This window comes from Ovis aries, chromosome 12, assembly GCF_016772045.2.
Source record: "Ovis aries strain OAR_USU_Benz2616 breed Rambouillet chromosome 12, ARS-UI_Ramb_v3.0, whole genome shotgun sequence".
NCBI classification, from domain to species: Eukaryota; Metazoa; Chordata; class Mammalia; order Artiodactyla; family Bovidae; genus Ovis; species Ovis aries.
This window is the reverse complement of record NC_056065.1, coordinates 2,250,853-2,269,765: the sequence shown is the minus strand read 5'-3', so window position 1 is coordinate 2,269,765 and position 18,913 is coordinate 2,250,853. Positions and strand designations below refer to the sequence as shown.

General features: G+C 52.5%; 1 protein-coding gene across 1 annotated transcript in view; it reads left to right on the top strand.

Annotated features, from left to right (window-relative positions):
* Nucleotides 1-1,740: 1,740 nt before the first annotated feature.
* Nucleotides 1,741-18,913, top strand: part of LRRN2 (leucine rich repeat neuronal 2) — a 70,426-nt gene continuing 53,253 nt past the window's right edge. Inside the window, exon 1 of the mRNA XM_015099126.4 lies at nucleotides 1,741-1,811. The gene's annotated coding sequence lies outside the window, so the exon portion shown is untranslated. The remainder of the gene's footprint in view (nucleotides 1,812-18,913) is intronic.

Genomic DNA, 18,913 nt, shown 5'->3' with positions numbered 1-18,913 from the left:
ATAGAACTTAAGCTCTCTGAGCCTCTATTCTGCTGTCTGTTAAAGGGAGGTGTAAGAGTCAACTCAGAGGATAAAACGAGAGGGGTGTGTGAAAACGCTAACTCCCTCCCTTGCCCCGCCCTGCAAGCAGCCCGCTCTGTTCTGACGCCTCCACTTGCCTGCATGTGCTGGCCCCTGTCTTCTGTCAGTTCCCCCACCTGGGCTCAGCCTGAAGCTCACCGCCTCCATAAAAGCTTTCCTGAATAAACTTAACCTACAACAGCCTTTTCTTTCTGTATTTCTGTGGCACTTCCTTTGCCTTGAAATGTTTAAAATTGTTTCTTGTAGTTCCAACTTGTCCCTCTAAGCTCCTAGAGGCCATCATGCCCCACAGCAGGGGTGGAGAGCCCGGCACGGGAGTGGTTTAGGAGGTACAATGGGAACTTATTACGTGCTTACTGAATACAAGAAGGTGAGAACCCCTCTGTGCGTACAGGACACACAGACCTTCAGGCTGATTTGATAAAAGCCTCCAGGCATGGAGTTAGCACTGGCTGTGCCCTTGGAGGAGACAGAGCGGGGAAAAGCTCTCCGAAGCTCACAAGAGGCACTGAGCGCAAGCCCTGGATGGAGGAAGGGAGACCGGCTGCCAGTCCTGGCAGGACTCCCCATCCCTTGGGCTCCAGCCCACCTGCTTCTCTGTGGTTGCTTCTGCAGGCTCTGGTCATGGGACTCAAGCAGTTGGCCCCAGCAGGAGACGCGCTCCTAAGCTCTGACAGGGTGGTGACCCAGCCTTTGTAAGTCACCACATAGCAGCCGAGCACCACCTTCAGCGCCCTGCTCTCCTTTCCTAGTGTTCACAACGCTCGGCCCGCAGGGGGGCATCCGCCCAAGCCAAGCCCCTAAGTGGGCTTGCCAGTTCCTAACACCTATGGAGATGGACACTTTGCTAAAGGCCAGGATGGAAACTTCCAGAAGGTCAGAGCTGCCGAGCTCAGGGGCCATGCTAGAAGGGTATGGAACTGGCGGGGGTGCAGCGTGTATTCCACACTGTTCTTTAGGATAAGAGACGCCTGTGCCCGTGGACAAATTCTAACCCACTCTTTGCGTTCCTTAGTCCGCTGTTAACTTGGGGAAAAATGGGGGAACAGCACCGCGCAAGGCAAAAATACTGTGCCTGTGAGCTGCACCTGTCCTCTAAAAGCTGCTGAATTTCTCCTCAGTCTTTCTTTGCGGGGGAGTAAGAGGCAATATGAGCACGGCCCCTTTCCCCTCTCCGGTCTCCTTTCTTCCTTCGGACCAGCGCCGCGTCTGAAGGCGCAAGGGCGCCGCGGCCCCGGAGGCCCAGCCGTAGCATCCGGCCCCGGCCCCGCCTCCCGCGGGCTGTGTCGGGAGCGGGCCGCCGGCCACTCAGGAGTTAAACCGGCCGCGGGCCTGGAGGGAGGGGGCGGCGCGGCAGGCAGACGGCGAGGAGGCGCCCGGCGCGGGCTGGGGAGGCCGGGGCGCGGCGCGGCGGCGAGGAGAGGCCGGGCGGAGGGCGCGCGGAGGGGCGCGGGCGCCGCGGGGGCCTGCCGGCCGCACCCGCGAGCGCGCGGCGGGCGGAGGAAGCGCCGCTCTCGGCCGCCGCCCTCCAGCGGGGCGCGCGGGCCCGGCGCGGGCGGGGAGCGCGTGCGTCCACCGGCGCCGTCCCCCCGCGCTGCCCCGGGACCACTCCCAGGAAAACTCCGCGGCGGGGAGGCGCCCGCGACCCCGCCCCGGCCTGTGCGCGCGGCCTCCCTGAGCCCGGCCCGGGCGGCAGCCGAGCGGCGCGCGGGCAGCAGACGGCGCCCGGGGTGAGTGTGCGGCTCGCGGGCGGACCCCGGGGGCCGGGGGGCCCGCTGGGGAGCGGGGGGCTCGGGCGGGGGGCGGCCGCGCGGGGGCAGGGAAGGAGGACCGGAGACCGGCAAGGTTGCGGGTCGCGCGGGCTGGACCCGAGGAAGGGGCGTCCGAGCCTGAACGCACCCGGAGAGGTCTGAGCATCCCCAAACTGTGGCTGGCAGAGCGGGGGCCCCGAGATGTCTTGGGGCCGCGAGGTTGGGGGGGCGTGACGGGGGGCCGACTCGCCAGGGCGGGCTCCGGAGCCTGCGGACTTGCCCTCCCCTGGAGCTTGGGCGTCCAGGGTGGCCTTCGTGTGGGTCCGAAGTCTCTGGAGCCCGGCTCCTCCCGGGCGGCCGGAGTCTGTGCGCGGCCTCTGCGCGGGGACCTGCGGCGTGGAGGAGGGGCCGGCCCGGGCCGCCGCGGCCGCCGGCCGACCGAGGGTGGGCCAGCCACAGGTGGCGCGTCCGTCCTGCGGGCGGAGGGCGGCGCGGGCTCCTGCTGCCCCGCCAGCGGGGCGCCGCCGGGCGGGGGGAAACTGAGCTCCGAGAATCCCCGGAGGTGCGGGAGACTGGGACCTGGAGGGGGGGCCCGGCGGTGTCGCTGTGCCCCCTTCTGGCCCTGCCCTTCCTCCCCCACCAAAGGAACAGGAAGGAAAATGTCAGCTGGGCTTTGTGCCCTGTTCTTCAGCCTGCCGCAGCTCCCATCTGTTGGAGCCAACGCAGCTTCTAATTGGGCAGCCGGCAGGGTCGGGAGGGGGTGAGCTGGGCGCAGCGCTCGGTTGATAGAGATGGGCCGATTGGGCCCTCTTCTTGAAGACCCCAGAAGGTGGGTGGTAGAGAAAACAAACCCCCCTCCCCCAGGTCGGGGGGTAGCGGTGGCTCCCCGCCAGCTTGGCCATCATCATGGGGCGAGCTGGGTCTTTCCATGCGCCCTGATAGCCGCAGGCTCCCCCTTTCCTGACAGCTTGGGATGGGCTCTGGCCCATGTCCTCTTCCTGAATGAGAAGGCACGGATCCCCCCCCACTGCCCACTGCTCATTAAAGCTCTCTCCAGCAAGAGCACTGGGCATGGGGTGGGCAGGGCCGTGTACAGGGCGCCGAGGCCCCCTTGCCTGTTGTTGTTAGAAGAAAGTCACCTGTGAGCGGCCTGACCCACTTTCCTGGCTGGCCAGGTGCCCTTGTGGGGAGGAGATGGAAAGAGACCAGCGGGGGGTCTGAGCCTTCTGGATGCCTTTCCTTCCCCTGGGCTGGCTCACACTGAGTCTCCTTCCCGCGGTGGCTGGGGAGGGGCCACCCTCTAGACCCACGGTGAAACCTCATTGTTTGGAAAGGATGGAGCAAAACGCCTCAGGCTTCAGGATTGGGACCTGCCCAGGGTCTGGCAGATACCTGGCATCTAGGGGCACCCCCAAATCTACAGCCTCCCCCCTGCACAGCCCAACCCAGAGGAGACGCTGAGTGGCAGGGGGAACTCAGAAGTCTCGCTAAGATGAATTCCGCCCAGGCTGAGACAGCAGATTTCCTCTGGAACTCTGCACAGTTCCTACCCACTCCCCATCCTTATTTCCGGTGCCTCTCCTCCTGTCTTCTTCAGGAGTCTCTTCCTCCCACCCCCCTCCCCCCCAACAGTGCTCCCCTTCCTCTCTCACCCTCCTCCTCTCCCCAGATTTCTCCCTCCCTCCCAGGCCTGTCTGCACCTTTTCCCCTTCTCTTCTGTAACCTGCAGCTTCAGCCACAAGCCTGGCCGTGCGTGGGCTCCTGGCTTCTGAGCCTTCTAATGGGAACACCTGCGCTGGTAGCTTTGTTGCGTCCCCTTTGCAGGGGTGGAGCCTGGGTGGCCGGCCTGGCAGCTGCCTTCCCCTGGTATCACTCCTGTACCAGGGCATTTGCCCCTCCTACCCTCTCTCTCTGTGTAATTTGAAATGGGAAGGAAAATCCATTGTTTAAAAAAAAAAAAAGCATTCATTCAGCAATTTATTGAGTACCTACTGTGCTCAGCACTATCTTACGAGCTGAGGATACAGCCTTTAAACCTTTATATCTCAAGGCTGAATTTGTATCTGGACCTCCCAGGTCTCTGCCCACCGGGCTTTTTACCCATTACTTGTGTTGCTGGGGGAGGGGTGTGAACAGTCCTAGTAAATTGTCACCTTTATCATACTGTTACCTCCAATGTGACAGGCGCATCTCCTTACTATAAACCAGGTACTGCAAAGCTTACAGACCCGAGGTCATCCTGTCCTTAAGACATTTTTGACCTTCAAGGATGGATCAGTTATGTCTCATCGTTTATCTGGGATGGCTGAATAGAAAGCCAGTGCCTTAGATGGAGAAGGGAGAAAGAAGCATTTATTATTGAGTACCTACTAAGCATCAATCTGTCAGGAACTTTACAAAAATTATCTGATTCGATCCTCCTAATAACCTTCTAAATTTTGGATTATCATCTGCTTTATAACTGAGGATGTTGAGGACTGTAGAGGATAAGGCACTTGTCCCAGGTCACAAAGGTCTCCATTTTGAAATCACTGCATCTTTGCAGTTCATTTGGCACCTGTGTGTGTGACATCTGGTAACTTATGCAGTTCTCTGAAGGTCACATTTTAACCAAACTTTTCAGAAGCATGCCTTGTCTCCTCAGAATACTAAGATATATAAAGATTTGCTGAATGGTTGCATGAATAAGCTTTCTCAAGGGATCAGGGAAGGCTTCCTGGAGGAGCTGGGACTCTGGGAGAAGACACAGGGAGGGCAGTGGATCTTCCTGATCCAACACAGGTCTGTGACAAGCTACAGGCAGGCGCGCACACACACACACAGCACGTACGCAGAGACCGCTGTTTTCATTCAGGGTCCATGTGTAGGAGCTTGGTCCATGGCCAGTCTAATGAATCTGTGCCGCTGGTGTTCTCAGTTTCCTCGGGGAAGTCTGGATTCTAGAAAAGCTCTAAGGCAGAGAAAGAGGGTGGAAGGCTTTCAAGCCTGCAAGAACTTTACGGAAGGACAGGGCCGATGGGTGGAGGCTGAATGGGACAGGAAAGGGGAAGGGTGACCAAGGAACAGACAAAGGCAGGCGACGTGCAGGAAAAGACACAGCGGGCAGGACAGACTGCAGTATATGGTGCACTTGCTAAGAGAGGGCGAGTAAGAAGGATGCCTTTATCTGATACTTTCCAGAGGGCCTCGGTCTCTCTGTCCTGCAGCTCAGAGGCTGGAACATTTGCCACGTTAGCCATGTGCAGGCACATGCTTAGCCCATCTTTTCTAAGTGCCTGCTGTGCGTTCAGCCCAGTGCTAGGTGCGAGGGATAGAAGCACATCAGGTGTTGCCCCTGCCTTCTCAGAGTTCTAAAGCCACATCACTGGGGCTTGATCCAGCCCCGTCACTTCTGGCTGAGTGACTTTGGGCAGGTTATCTAACGTCTCTGTGCCTCGGTTTCCTCGTGTATGAATGGGATAATAACAGGACCTACTTCATAGAATTGTGATGATTGAATGAGTTAATACTTGTCCTGAGTTTAGAACAGTGCCTGGCATAGTAAGCACCAGATAAATATTATTCTTAGTATTATTAAGTGGAGTAGTTATGTACTTACAGTAATGAAACAAGTGTATAATACAGGGCTCTCCTGGTGGTCCAGATGGTAAAAGTGAAAGTTGCTCAAGCAGTGTCCAACTCTTTGTGACCCCATGGACTATACAGTCCATGGAATTCTCCACACCAGAATACTGGAGTAGGTAGCCATTCCCTTTTCCAGGGGATCTTCCCAACCCAGGGTAAAGAATCCACCTAAAATGTAGGTGATCTGGGTTCGATCCCTGGGTGGGGAAGATGCCCTGGAGAAGGGAATGGCTACCCACACCAGTATTCTGGCCTGGGGAATCCCATGGGCAGAGGAGCCTGGTGGGTACAGTCCATAGAGTCACAGAGAGTCGGATACGACTGCGCAATTGAGCACATACGACAGCTAGTCTTACGTAGGGAAACCAGTGCTGTAATACAGGGATCACAGATAAAGAGGTGACTGTGTCTGTCTCCAGTTTATGCGATGGACCTTGGAGGCCATGATACTGGGGCATGGTTTGCAAAGGAGTCAGCCAGGCAGAGGCTGTGGGCCTCAAGGCCCAGGCGCTCGGGACTGTGTGTGGAGGGGGCCGTGTTGCGTGCGTGCAGGAGGGCTATGGAGGGCAGGAGCCCCTTGGACACATCGCGCTGCAGCCTCTGCTTCCAGTGCTCAGAGCTGGGCTTCCAGTGGGGCTGCCAGGTCACCCGGAGCACCCCGACATGCGCCAGCCTCGTTGGGCTTTGGGCCGGGAGCCTGATGCACCCCTAGGATTGCTAGGATTGGTCTCGTCACCATGGCATCTTAACTGTTCTAAGCCTTCGTCAAGCAGTCTCTGCTCCAAACCCGAACAGTCCTTGTTCTCTGGCTTCTTGCTCTTCCTGGGGACCCAAGAGATGCCTTGGCCTGAGGGCCTGTCTTAGAAGGTGAGTTGAACCAGGCTTGGCTTAGACTTCAGTTTCTGTCTGTACATTTCTTCCACCCACACCTTCCCTGCTGCTCAGCGTTTGATGGGCTTGAAGTTCCCGGATGAAGAGCAGGCAGAGGGTTTGTGGGGCGCTGACTGGTATTCAGCCTCCACCTCACACGTTGTGATGGCATTAATTATAGCAGCTGGCATTTATTGAGCACTAACTATGTGCCAGGTACTGTGCCGCGTGCTTTACCTACATTTTTCCATTAAGCCCTCAAAAAGGATAACCCCATTATCCTATTATCCCTAGTTTAAACACCAGGAAACTGAGACTCAGGTTCAGTAACTTGCTTGTCGCTAGAAAAAACTGAGGGAGGCCTCAACATTCTTTCTGACTGCAGGGCTCCTGCTCCTTACGCCCCCAGAACCCAGTGCTCCCCGGGCCTAGAGGTGCCCTGGTGGCATCCTGCCCGTTCTCCCCACTCCTTCCGACAGTAAGCTGCTCCCCAGAAGAGGGAGATGGGAGGGAGGGGATCTGGGTGTACCTATGGCTGATTCTTACTGATGTATGACAGAAAACCACAAAATTATGCAAAGCAATTAGCCTTCAATTTAAAAAAATTAAAAAAAAAAAAAAAGATGCCCCCCAAGTCCTGTCCAGGCCAGGGGCTGCCTGCCCCGCTTTGGGGACCCTTAAGGAGGGGGTCTCCCTTTTTTTTCCTCAGATGACAGCTCCTGGAGAACCAACATTTTTTCCTTCTGCTTCAGCTAAGTGCCTCAGGGGCCACATGGAGCCAGTGACCTCAGAGGAGCTGCACCTTAAGAGTCAGTCCCTGGGGACCGACACAGTAGTGGGGCTGGCACAGAGGTGACTTCTGGGAGAGGTCTGCTCCCAGTGGCTCTGGGGAACCAGAGTGCAGAGGCCAGACACGGCGGTGGGAGGGGGAGAGCGTGTGATTAGTGTTGCCCGTGGGGTGTCTCTACAAGGGAGACTCCTGTGTGTTGGGAAGAAAAAGAACAAGCAAACATCCTTTTTGCAAACATCTTGCAAGGCAGAGCCTCCAGGAGCAAACGTGCGGAAGAAGGGGCAGTGGGTTGTTAGGCAGCCAGCATGGGTCCCCCAGGAAAAGTAGGTCTGTCTTCCCTCATCCCTACCAGAGCGGGAAGAAAAGGGGTGAGGAGAGAGGAAAGGTAGGGAAGGCCATGTTCCTTTACACAGTATTCTCAGAATGAGCATCGGAGGCAGGTGACGAAAATGTCTGGCCTGGGAGGACAGGGGTGGTGATGCCCAAGAGATGGAGCGACCACAGGGGCAGCTGATGGGCAGGCTGCAAGTGTAAGCACTGTGTGTGCAGACGGGAGGGGCTTGACGCTTGACTCTGCCTGGTCCTCACCCTTCACCTTCTCCTTCTCCTTGGACAGCCCTCCCAATGAGATGAAGGTCACTGGGGCTCACACAGCTCCAGGCCTCCAAACAGAAGGTGCTTGCCCAGAGTTGGCCTGGGGTTGGAACTGTGGAACCCATGGGCTTCCCTGATAGTTGGTAAAGAATCTGCCTGCAATGCAGGAGACCCTTGTTTGATTCCTGGGTCGGGAAGATCTGCTGGAGAAGGGATAGGCTACCCATTCCAGTGTTCTTCGGCTTCCCTTGTGGCTCAGCTGGTAGCAAACCCAGGGAGACCTGGGTTTGATCCCTGGGTTGGGAAGATCCCCTGGAGAAGGGAAAGGCTACCCACTCCAGTATTCTGGCCTGGAGAATTCCATGGACTGTACAGTCCATGGGGTCGCAAAGAGTCAGACACGACTGAGCGCCTTTCACTTCACTTTCATCTACGGGGACCCACAGGATTTCCCGTCCATTGTCCTGCTCTGAGCACAGCTGTGCCTCGGCCATCTCAGACCAGGGTGGCGCTGGGTGTCTTCATTCGGCATTTATGAAGCACCCGTGTCAGACACTGGGTACAATAACTGAGCAACCGGAGATCGTCACCCTTACAGAGTTTGTACTTTATTGTCTGAAGTGGAAATAAAGTGAAGTCGCTCAGTCGTGTCCGACTCTTTGCGACCCCATGGACTGTAGCCCACCAGGCTCCTCCCTCCGTGGGATTCTCCAGGCAAGAGTACTGGAGTGGGGTGCCATTACCCTCTCCAGGGGATCTTCCCGACCCAGGGATCGAACCCAGGTCTCCCGCATTCCAGGTGGATGCTTTAACCTCTAAGCCACCAGGGAAGCCCTTATTGTCTGAGGATACAGTAAATAAATAGTACATTGACCCTGAACCACACAGGTTACAACTGCATTTTTTTTTCCCCAATAGTAAATACTGAAGCACTACATTACTCCTAACATGCTTGGCTGAATCTGTGGATACAGAACTGTAAAATAGAGGGCTGATTATAAATTAAACTCAGATTTTCAACTGTGCAGAGAGAGGGTCAGTGCCCCAACACCACATCGTTCAGTAGTCAGCTGTGTATTATTAGGTTGGTGCAAAAGTAATTGCAACTTTACATTGTCAAACTTTGCCTATTGATATTGGAATATATTCTTAAATAAATGTGGTTATGTTATACTTCATTTTAACGTGCATTTCTCACTTTATGGTCTTTTGCTAATGACTTATTACTTGCTGTTTGTTTTATATTTATTTTAGACTAGGGAAATGATGTTAGACACAAAGCAAATATGAGTGATTTTCTTGAGTTCAAAATGGGTCATAAAGCAGTGGAGACAACTCACAGTATTAACAGTGCGTTTGGCCCAGGAACTGCGAATGGACCTACAGTGCAGTGGTGGTTCAGAAAGATTTACAAAGGAGATGGGTCCTTGAAGATGAGGAGCACAGTGGCCGGCCGTTGGAAGTTGGCAAGAACCAACTGAGAGGATCATCAAAGCTGGTCCTCTTAAAACTGCACGAGAAGTTGCCGAAGAATTCAGTGTCGACCAGTCTGTGGCTATTCGACGTCTGAATCAAATTGGAAAGGTGAAAACAGTCCATAAGTGGGTGCCTCATGAGCTGACCTCGAATCAAAAAAATTGTCATTTTGAAGTGTCATCTTATTCTACACAATAACAGCAAACGAGTTCTCAATTGTATTGTGACATATGACAAAAAGTGGATTTTATATGACAACCGGCAACAACCAGCTCAGTGGTTGGAATAAGAAGCTCCAAAGCACTTCCCAAAGCCAAACTTGCCCCCCACAAAGGTCCTAGTCATCGTTTGGTAGTCAGCTGCCAGGCCAGTGCAGCTTTCTGAATCCCAGTGGGCATCTGAGAAGTATGCTCTGCTAATCCATGGGATTCTCCGTAAACTGCAACGCCTACAGCTGGCACTGGTCACCAGAAAGGGCCCAGTTTGTCTCCACAACTCCCGATCGCACGTCGCAAAATCAGCGCTTCAAAAGTTGAACGAATTGGGGTACGAAGTTCTGCCTCATCTGCCATATTCACCTGACCTTTCCCCAGCCCACTTCTTCAAGCACCTTGACAACTTTTGGCAGGGAAAACACTTACACGACCAGCAGGAGGCAGAAAAAGCTTTCCAAGAGTTGGTTGAATCCCAAAGCATGAATTTTTATGCCATAGGAATAAGCAAACATCTCTCACTGGCAAAACTGTGTTGACTATAATGGTTCCTACATTGATTAATAAAGATATGTCTGACCCTGTTGTTGTTCAGTCGCTAAGTTGTGTCCGACTCTTTGCAGCCCCAGGGACTGCAGCACGCCAGGCTTCCCTGTCCTTCACTACCTCCCAGAGTTTGCTCAAACTCAAGTCCATTGAGCTGGTGATGCCATCCAACCACCCCATCCTCTGTCACGCTTTTCTCCTCTTACCTTCAGTCTCTCCCAGCATCAGGGCCTTTTCCAGTGAGTCAGCTCTCCACATCAGGTGGCCAAAGGATTGGAGCTTCAGCTTTAGCATCAGTCCTTCCAATGAATATTCAGGTTTGATTTCCTTTACAATTGACTGGTTGGATCTCCTTGCAGTCCAAGGGACTCTCAAGAGTCTTCTCCAAAACCACAATTTGAAAGCATCGGTTCTTTGCTCCCAGCCTTCTTTATGGTCCAGCTCTCACATCCATACACGACAACTGGAAAAACCAGCTTTGACCAGATGGACGTTTGTCAGCAAAGTGCTGCTCTGCTTCTCAATACGCTGTCTAGGTTTCTCATAGCTTCTCTTCCAAGGAGCAAGCGTCTTTTAATTCCATGGCTGCAGGCATTGGTCACAGTGATTTTGGAGCCCAAGAAAATAAAATCTGTCACTGTTCCCACTTATTCCTCACCTATTTGTCATGAAGTGATGGGACCAGATGCCATGATCGTAGTTTTCTGAATGTTGAGTTTTAAACCAGCTTTTTTACTCTCTTCTCTCACCTTCATCAAGAGGTTCTTTAGTTCCTCTTTCCTTTCTGCCATTAGAGTGGTATCATCTGCATGTCTGAGGTTGTTGATATTTCTCCCGGCAATCTTTATTCCAGCTTGTGATTCATCCAGCCCAGCATTTCACATGATGTACTCTGCATATAAGTTAAATAAGCAGAGTACAGCCTTGACATACTCCTTTCTAATTTGGAACCAGTCTGTTGTTCCATGTCCAGTTCTAACTGTTGCTTCTTGACCTACATACAGGTTTCGCAGGAGGTAGTCTGGTATTCCCATCTCTTAGAATTTTCCACAGTTTGTTGTGATCTACACAGTCCAAGGCTTTAGGATAGTCAATGAAGCAGAAGTAGATGTATTTCTGGAATTCCCTTGCTTTTTCTCTGAGCCAGCAACAAGACCTGGAGCTGACTGTGTCTCAGACCATGAACTCCTTATTGCAAAATTCAGACTTAAATTGAAGAAAGTAGAGAAAACCACTAGACCATTCAGGTATGACCTAAATCAAATCCCTTTATGATTTTGCAGTGGAGGTGAGAAATATAATCAAGGGATTAGATCTAGTAGGCAGAGTGCCTGAAGAACTATGGACAGAGGTTTGTAACACTGTACAAGAGGCGGTGGCCAAAACCATCCCCAAGAAAAAGAAATGCAAGGAGGCAAAGTGGTTGTCTGAGGAGGTCTTACAAATAGCTGAGAAAAGAAGAGAAGTGAAAGGCAAATGAGAAAGGGAAAGATATACCCAACTGAATGCAGAGTACCTGAGAACAGCAGAGATAAGAAAGCCTGAAGTGAACAATGCAAAGAAATAGAGGAAAACAATAGAATGGAAAAGACTAGAGATCTCTTCAAGAAGATCGGGGGTACCAAGGGAACATTTCATGCAAAGATGGGCTCAGTAAAGGACAGAAACAGCAAGGACCTAACAGAAGCAGAAGATACTGAGAAGAGGTGGCAAGAATACACAGAAGAACTGTACAAAAAAGATCTTAATGACCCAGATAACCACGATGGTGTGATCATCACCTAGAGCCAGACATCCTGGAGTGTGAAATCACGTGGGCCTTAGGAAACATCACTACGAACAAAGCTAGTGGAGGTGATGACATGCCAGCTGAGCTATTTAAAATCCTAAACAATGATGATTGACTTTCCTGTAGCTCAAATGGTAAAGAATCTGTCTGCGATGCAGGAGACCAGGGTTAGATCCCTGGGTCAGGAAGATCCTCTGGGGAAGGGAATGGCAATCCACTCCAGTATTCTTTCCTGGAGAATTCCATGGACAGAGAAGCCTGGCAGGCTACAGTTTGTGGGATTGCAAAGAGTCGGACACGAGTGACCGACTAACACACAAACAATGATGCTGTTAAAGTGCTGCACTCAATATGCCAGCAAATTTGGAAAACTCAGCAGTGGCCACAAGAGTGGAAAAAGTCAGTTTCATTCCAATCCCAGAGAGTATTTGAGCTTAGTTATAGTGATTTAAAAGTCAGTCCAAAACTGCAATTATGTTTGCACCAACCTAATAGAAAGTTGGCAAGTGCTAAAAAGAAAAATAAAGCCAGGGAGGGGGATAGAAGAGTCTTGGAGGAGGAGGCTGTAGCTCTGTACAGGCTGACCTTGCTGAGAAGGTGACACTAGGAAAGAGGAAGGTGCAGGTACCGGGTCTTGGAGGCAGGGCTGTGCCTAGCAGGACTGAGGAGGCCAGATCTTGGCGAGCTGTGGAGCTGGGCTGGGAAGTTTGTTTTTTTCTCAGAGCGAGGGGAGCTTTTGCAGCATTTAGGGCAGGAGGTGGTATGGTCTGATCCTTTGAAACCCCAAGGTTGGGGCCATCCATTTCAGTGTTTTACTAGGTGGGAAGGAAGTTCTCCAGGCCTTGAAGCTGGTCTAGTCGATCTGCACTGTCCCAAAAAGTTGTCTCATGAAGGGCACGGCCTCCCAGGCAAGAGCAGGTGGAGAGGAGAGAAGATAAGGAAACAGTAGACACGGCCTTTACTGGTAAGGAAACCTCCCGGTCATTGGAAAGGCAAACTTACAGTCACAAGAAATAAAGAGGGAATAATACCAGACCGTATTTAAAAGCAAGTGCCAAACAGTGTGATTTAGACTATAAATGTTACAAGAACTGTGAGCTCTGTGTGGGAGTATATACTTCCCTGAGGAGGTACAGCTGATTTGGGCCTGGAAAACAGGGTAGGGTTTGGATCTGCAGAGAGGAGGACTCTCTGGAGGGGAGCTTGTAGGGTGGGAGGGGGGACGGTGGCCGGGCCAGGGGAGGGTGCATGGCTGTGGGTAAGGTGGCGGGTATAGAAGCTGCAAGGGCAGGCGTTTGTCTCTGGAGTGGCCCTTCCCAATCACCTGGGTTTCTGGGTCCCCTTTATGCTCTCGGGGAACAGGAGCGCAGCCATTTAGTGTTCTTGGCCTCTCCTTTGCAGAGCCAGTTGCTCTCTGTCCCTTGGAACCTCTTGCTCTTCTCAGCCCTAGCCCCAGCTCTCTGGTCATTTTCATGGACCCGCCGTCTCGCAGTCTGGGGCCATCCATGAGCCCCTGGCCTCCTCGCATTCGGGACTCGGTTCTCTGCAATTCCCTTGAGCTCCGTTTTTCTGCCCCGTCTGCAGCCAACTTCTCTTCTTCATTTCTCACTGCCTAGGCTCTCTTTGGTGGGTTACTCCTAGAACATTACAGTAGTTTGATGTGCAGTGAAATGGGGTCTTCCCTGGTGTCTCAGACAGTGAAGAATCCGCCTGCAGTGCAGGAAACCCGGGTTCGATCCCTGGGTCGGGAAGATCCCCTGGAGAAGAGAGTGGCTACCCATTCCAGTATTGCCTGGAGGATCCCATGGACAGAGGATCCTGGTGGGCTACAGTCCATGGGGTCACAAAGAATGGGACATGACTGAGCGATTAGAGAGAGCGTGAAATGGAAATGAAATTCTGCCCAGATGTGCCCTCATCCTTCTCTTTGTCCTGGAGAGAGGCTGCCTGGGTCCTGGGGGTCGGGCTTCCTTCTGGAGTATGAAGAGAGACAGCCCTGGGGTGGGGTGGGATCATGGGTGGTGCCCTCCCCTGCCCAGGATGCCGGCCGAGGAGCCCAGGAGCCAAGGAGCCAAGCGTCACTTGGGCGAAGCCTTCTGCCCAGTGGTCCGCTCTCCCTCCTTGGGGCCCCCGGCAGCCTGAGCAAGAAGGACCTAGCACCGTCACCTCCAGGATGCAGGCCTGAGCCTGGGGCCCGCCTGCTGTCCAGAGGAGCTGTAACCAGAGCTGCTTCCCTTCCCTGACCGCATGCCCTTGGGCGTTTCACCTCTCTGAGCCTCAGTCTCCTCATCTCTCCATCTGGATTAATAGCACCCACTCCATAGGCTTGTTAACGATCACAGCTGAACTGTTGAGTGCTTGTGATGTGCCAGAAGCTTTGCTGCATTCGTCTCACTTAATCCCCATAATGCTGTGACGTAGATGTTATTTTCTCCCATTTTGCTGTTGAGGAAACTAAAGCTGGGAAACATGAAGGAACTTGCCTGAGGCCACACGCAGCCAGCATATGGCAGCACCGGAATTCAGCCCCCAGTCTCTGACTCCAGAGCCCTGGTCTCAACCAAGTGAGCTGATGAGCTCATCTGTGTCGAGTGCCTGCGTGGCAGAAGCTCAATAAATGCCAGTTCCTCTTCTCAGTCTCTGCAGGGCCGCGCCTCCGAAGAGCAACTTCCCCCTCCTGTGTCACGTTTCTGCTCCAGGGGTCCCTGGGGCGCATGATGAAAGCAGGAATGGGGATGAGCCGTCGGCTGATACAAGGGGGAAGAAAAGCTGAGAGAGGGTGAATAAGTTTCATAAAATAAAAGAACACCTGGGCTGTGACTAATACCCAGAGTACCTTTCTCAGAAGAATTTGACTCAGCTCCACTGGGTCCCAGGCAGTTTGGCAGAGACTGTCTTGCAGAGGTGAGAACAGAGGTTATGCTGTATGGGAGGGCCACCGTCTCCCCCAGGGCAAGTGTTGATCCAAAGGGGCCTAGAGACGCGCTAGCCGGGAGATTCTAAGACCTTTGCTTTCTGAACTTGGGTGCTGTTTCTTGAGTTTATTACAAATCATTTGGGGGCTCCTCTGGATGGATTTAGGAGGGGGACAGTGTTGAGGTCACAGTGAGGGAAGAAGGGGTGTTATCTCTTCATTTTGACGATCAGATCAGGACACCTTTTGCTCAGTATGCAGTGCCGAGGGATAGGAATGGGTAATGGGGTGCAAAGGAGCAAGGACATGGCCTCTGGGGTCACCCGGTCTGATGGGGGAGGTCATTCACTTGCATGCCTGGATACACGGCACACACAAGTCCATCCAACCTGACCGGGAGAAAAAACAACAGATGACTGCGGGGTAATGTGGTAATATGTGGATACAGAGGGGTGGGAGAGGAAAGAGCTGAGACTGGTGGATTCCCCAAAACAGGGCTCTTTTGGTGGACACAGAGACCTACCTCTCTGCATGCCCTGCTGGGACAGCCTAAGCTGCCAACATTCGCTCTCAATGGGCAGGCCCTAGAGTTCCTCTGAATTTCTCCCCCAGGGAGAAAAAGAGGTGTCCAGGTCATGGCATTTAAAACTGATGGCAACTGAGAGTCTTCTGGTCATGTGGCTTTCAAACATTGCTAGAAATTGATCCGTTTTTCAAAACAAAGCTATATGTGTGGTAGGTAGAATAATGTGGAAATGAGAAATAGGTTTAAGGGCCTAGATCTGATAGAGTGCCTGATGAACTATGGACAGAGGTTCGTGACTTTGTACAGGAGACAGGGATCAAGACCATCCCCATGGAAAAGAAATGCAAAAAAGCAAAATGGCTGTCTGGGGAGGCCTTACAAATAGCTGTGAGAAGAAGAGAGGCGAAAAGCAAAGGAGAAAAGGAAAGATATAAGCATCTGAATGCGGAGTTCCAAAGAATAGCAAGAAGAGATAAGAAAGGCTTCTTCAGTGATCAATGCAAAGAAATAGAGGAAAACAACAGAATGGGAAAGACTAGAGATCTCTTCAAGAAAATTAGAGATACCAAGGGAACATTTCATGCAAAGATGGGCTCGATAAAGGACAGAAATGGTCTGGACCTAACAGAAGCAGAAGATATTAAGAAGAGGTAGCAAGAATACACGGAAGAACTGTACAAAAAAGATCTTCATGACCCAGATAATCATGATGATGTGATCACTAATCTAGAGCCAGACATCTTGGAACGTGAAGTCAAGTGGGCCTTAGAAAGCATCACTATGAACAAAGCTAGTGGAGGTGATGGAATTCCAGTAGAGCTATTTCAAATCCTGAAAGATGATGCTGTGAAACTGCTGCACTCAATATGCCAGCAAATTTGGAAAACTCAGCAGTGGCCACAGGACTGAAAGGTCAGTTTTCATTCCAGTTCCAAAGAAAGGCAATGCCAAAGAATGCTCAAACTACCGCACAATTGCACTCATCTCACATGCTAGTAAAGTAATGCTCAAAATTCTCCAAGCCAGGCTTCAGCAATATGTGAACCGTGAACTCCCTGATGTTCAAGCTGGTTTTAGAAAAGGCAGAGGCTGGATCATGGAAAAAGCAAGAGAGTTCCAGAAAACATCTATTTCTGCTTTATTGACTATGCCAAAGCCTTTGACTGTGTGGATCACAATAAACTGTGGAAAATTCTGAAGGAGATGGGAATACCAGACCACTTAACCTGCCTCTTGAGAAATCTGTATGCAGGTCAGGAAGCAACAGTTAGAACTGGACATGGAACAACAGACTGGTTCCAAATAGGAAAAGGAGTACGTCAAGGCTATATATTGTCGCCCTGCTTATTTAACTTATATGCAGAGTACATCATGAGAAACGCTGGACTGGAAGAAGCACAAGCTGGAATCAAGATTGCCGGGAGAAATATCAATAACCTCAGATATGCAGATGACACCACCCTTATGGCAGAAAGTGAAGAGGAGCTAAAAAGCCTCTTGATGAGAGTGAAAGAGGAGAGCGAAAAAGTTGGCTTAAAGCTCAACATTCAGAAAACGAAGATCATGGCATCTGGTCCCATCACTTCATGGGAAATAGATGGGGAAACAGTGTCAGACTTTATTTTGGGGGGCTCCAAAATCACTGCAGATGGTGATTGCAGCCATGAAATTAAAAGACGCTTAATCCTTGGAAGAAAAGTTATGACCAACCTAGATTGCATATTCAAAAGCAGAGACATTACTTTGCCAACTAAGGTCCGTCTAGTCAAGGCTATGGTTTTTCCTGTGGTCATGTATGGATGTGAGACTTGGACTGTGAAGAAGGCTGAGCGCCGAAGAATTGATACTTTTGAACTGTGGTGTTGGAGAAGACTCTTGAGAGTCCCTTGGACTGCAAGGAGATCAACCCTGGGATTTCTTTGGAAGGAATGATGCTAAAGCTGAAGCTCCAGTACTTTGTCCACCTCATGGGAAGAGTTGACTCATTGGAAAAGACTCTGATGCTGGGAGGGATTGGGGGCAGGAGGAGAAGGGGACGACAGAGGATGAGATGGCTGGATGGCATCACTGACTCGGTGGATGTGAGTCTGAGTGAACTCCGGGAGTTGGTGATGGACAGGGAGGCCTGGCGTGCTGCGATTCATGGGGTCACAAAGAGTCGGACACGACTGAGCTACTGAACTGAGCTGAACTGAAAGATGCTCACCTCCTGATCTGCAGAACTCTAAATCTGTTATGTTACGGGGCAAAGGGAATGAAGGCTGTGAATCAGCTGACCTTAAAATGAAAAGATTATCCAGGATTATCCAGGTGGGCCCCGTGTTATTATCACAAGTCCCTTGAATGGGGAGGAGTGGGCAGAAGTCAGTGTCAGAGTGACGAGATGTGAGGAAGACTGGCCGTTGCTGGCTTGGAAGGTGGAAGGGGCCATCAGCCATGGAATGCTGCAGCCTCAAGAAGCTGGAGAAAGTGTGGAAACAGGCTCTCCCTGAGACTCCAGGAAGAGACCTGCTGACATCTTGATTTTTGCCCAGTGAGACCCATTTGGACTTCCCAGATGGTGCTAGTGGTAAAGAGCTTGCCTGCCAATGAGAAGTAAGAGACGTGGGTTTGATTCCTGGGTTGGGTAGACCCCCTGGACAAGGGCATGGCAACCCACTCCAGGATTCTTGCTTGGAGAATCCCATGGACAGAGGAGCCTGATGGGCTACAGTCCGTGGGGTTGCAGAGTCAGACATGACTAGAGCGACTTGGCACACATGCACGAGACCCATTTTGGACTTCTGGCATTTCGAATTGTAGACAATTATGTTACTTTAAACCACTAACTGTGTGGTAGTATGTTACCGCAGCAACAGGAAATTAATGCCGGCTGCTGTAGCTAGAGCAATGCTGAACCGCGGCCCCACTGTTCAGCCTCCTCCTGATCCACACCTGGAGGAGTCACTCTAGAACTAGAGGCTCAGCAGAGCAGCCTTTTTGGGGTATACTGTGTCTGGAACACAGTCTGGTTATTTTCCCAATGATGACATCGAGGCCCGGAGAGAAGTGGCTTTGTCAGAGGTCCCCTAGACTGGTGTTCAGTCCAGAGCCTGCTCCTGTCCTGCCAGAGATCTCGGGTGCTGACCACGTTCATTCCCATCTACTCATCCGTCTGTGGCCAGTGGGTGTGTGTGCTAAGCCCTGGGCCGAAGCGCATGAGTTCCTTATTCAGGAAGGTGGGAGAGGGTGGTTGAGCATAGTCCTGCCCTCAGCCCTCAGGGGCTTCTTCCTCCAGACTCAGGCCAGCCGCTGACTCAGGTGTCAGCCTTCCTCCCTGGGGCTGGTCCCCGAGCTTCGTCACCTCCTCCTCCGGGCAGAGCGGCAGCTCTCTGAAGGGAGGGGCTGCCTGATGGCCCGGCTGCTCCTGCCCTCTGGCAGCATGCAGGGCCTGGGGGAGGGCGGGGGGCTTGGCCTGCTGCCCCCGCAGCCTGCGCCCTCTGGGGCCGCCTCTCCCCTCTGCTGGGCGGTTCGGCCTTGCCAGCCCTGCGCGCAACACACCGGGGCCACAGGCCGGTCCCCGGGGCTGCCAGCTCCTGGTGCCGGTCTCCATGGCAACCCCACATTTGCTGTTCTGGTTCCTAATGACTTATTGGCATGTGTGGTAATTTGCAGAGCTTGGCAGGCAGAGCTAGGGGCGTTTGTGGGGGAGCGGAAGGGGGTTTGGCAGTGGGGAGCGGGTTCAGGTTTGGGATGGTAAT